Here is a 2,500-nt window from a genome sequence, read left to right as displayed (position 1 = left end):
AGGAGGGGGGAGAGGGGATCGCCCTGGCGAACGCCCCGTGCTGGCTGCACAGACACGCCCACGCCGGCGCCGTCCGCTATCACTGTCGTGCTGCCCTCGTAGCACCGCTCGACATACTCGACAAAGCAATCCGGCAGGCCATGCGCCTTCAGCACGGGGCGAAGGGCAGCATGATCTACCGAATCGAATGCCTTAGATACGTCGATTGATGCCACAAAGACAGAGCGGCAGGAGCGAACTGCGTCGGTGAGAGCAGTGTCCAGGATGAAAGTGTTTTCCAACATCCCATCCCGAGGGATGAATGCCCGCTGACGTTCGTCCACAGCACAAGCACGCATCAGGCGTGACGCGAGAACCTTGTGAAAGGTCCGCGCCAACACCGAGCAGACCGTAATGGGGCAAAAGTCAGCGGGGGATGTTGGTGCAGCCGTTTTCGGGAGAAAGGACGTCCGCGCGCGAAGCAGGCGTTCCGGAAGGGCGCGGGCCAGAAGGAAGAGGTTCATCACTTTCACCAGGACTTCGTGCGGCAGGCGCCGCAACTCCGCTGGGGTAAGGCCGTCCGGCCCGGCCGCTGATCCCCTGGGCGGCAACGCGGCGGCGACCTCCTCATGTGTGACCGGCCCCCATAGGCACTCAAGAGCGACAGGCTCCGAGTGCGGGAGGAGGCGGTCTCGAATGAAGCCCGCGGTGGAGACGGGCTTCTTGGTGAAGAGGTCCGCCCAGAAGTCCAGCAGACCAGGGATGGCAGGTGGCGGCTGGAGCAGGGTGCCATCCAAGAGGCCGCGCACGCAACGTGCACGCGACCGTCGGAAGGCATCCTGCGTTCTCGCGTATTCCCAGCGGCGCCGCTTGCGCTTCTGCGTCGGCGGCGCGGCAGGCGGCCGCTTCGATGGTTGGCGCGGCCGCTGTGTCCTGGTGATCGATCTCTCCCCTCTGGACCCGACCGACGCAAGGGCATCCGGGAGCATGCCCAGGATGACATCGGGCGGCGTGCCCCGCCCCAGACCTATGACTCGATCCAGGGCAGAGAAACGCTGGGCGGAAGCAGGTAGCCCCGCCAGATGCTCCCAGATGGCGGCGTCAGTCGGCCCCTCCGGCAGCAGCCCGGTGGTGTCGGCCGCGAAGTCCTCGGCTGCGTCGACGGGCGGCGCAGCGGCCTCGCCCGCGTCAGGCAGCGGGCTCGCTGCTCCCCGGCGGGACGCCGGCTCTTCCCCCCGACCGATCTCAAGCGCCTCCATGAATTGGCGGACAAGCTGCTTGTGGGCAGCTTTCCGCCTTTGGCACTTGATTGCCTCGAGCGTTCGGTCGGGGAACATCCTGACGAGTTCTTGATTTACAAAGAAGAACCGGGCGTCCCTCTCGAGGAACAGTTCGGCCTCTGCCTTGGCGAGCGACAGGACTTCTTCCTCCGTCCACCTCGCGCGATGCCTCTCCGTGACGATCTCCGCGTTGGCGGCCGCAAGGTGTTGGCGGCGGCGATGGACCCCGAGACCGTTCTTGGTGGTGAAGCTGCGGTGGCACTCACTACAGGCGTATACAGCTACAAAAGTTACAAAATTTTCGGCACGGCCGGTTGGCCGGCTAGGTGCTGGGGAAGCTGGGGTGGCACCTTCAGCGGAAGGGCCACCACTTTTATTCACTTTTATGCTGCCCCCAACTAAAAAAGGGATAATGCGAGGGGGGGCTGGTAACCCCCCCAAGCCCCTGGTGCGGTCTTCCACTCTGCGAAAATCAGCGGGCCCACGAGAAGGGGAGAAGACCGCAGGAGAGGAGAGGCTAAGAGGGCTAGGCCCATGTATTGCGCATCACTCTCCCTGTAACTATAACCCAAGGAAGGCACCTCGCAGCAGCAGCACGACTACATCAAGACCGCACTTCGAAAAGCCAAGTTCGGATGCAGCCACACCGCCGCCACTTGGCCACCTTAAGAGAGTCATAGTTACTCCCGCCATTTACCCGCGCTTGCTTGAATTTCTTCACGTTGACATTCAGAGCACTGAGCAGAAATCACATTGCGTCAACACCCGCTAGGGCCATCGCAATGCTTTGTTTTAATTAGACAGTCGGATTCCCCCAGTCCGTGCCAGTTCTGAGTCGATCGTTGAATGGCGGCCGAAGAGAATCCGCGCACCCGCGCGCCCCCGGAGGAGCACGCTAAGGCGGACGCGGCCTCGCAGCAAGGAAGATCCGTGGGAGGCCAAGGCACGGGACCGAGCTCGGATCCTGCACGCAGGTTGAAGCACCGGGGCGCGAACGCCGCGCAGGCGCGCGCATCCTGCACCGCCGGCCAGCACGAGGCCGACCAACGGCGAGAGCAGACCACGCCCGCGCTAAACGCCCGCACTTACCGGCACCCCTACGGCACTCACCTCGCCCAGGCCCGGCACGTTAGCGCTGACCCACTTCCCGACCAAGCCCGACACGCCCCGATCCTCAGAGCCAATCCTTATCCCGAAGTTACGGATCCAATTTGCCGACTTCCCTTACCTACATTATTCTA

The 2,500-nt window shown here is 63.4% G+C and overlaps 1 pseudogene; it reads right to left on the bottom strand.

The window, feature by feature from the left end:
- The window catches only part of LOC126475635 (large subunit ribosomal RNA), a 7,958-nt pseudogene that overhangs the window by 3,151 nt on the left and 2,307 nt on the right, over positions 1 to 2,500 (bottom strand).

Source organism: Schistocerca serialis, chromosome 4 (genome assembly GCF_023864345.2).
Source record: "Schistocerca serialis cubense isolate TAMUIC-IGC-003099 chromosome 4, iqSchSeri2.2, whole genome shotgun sequence".
In the NCBI taxonomy this organism is placed as follows: domain Eukaryota; kingdom Metazoa; phylum Arthropoda; class Insecta; order Orthoptera; family Acrididae; genus Schistocerca; species Schistocerca serialis.
This window is presented reverse-complemented; position numbering and strand designations above follow the sequence as displayed.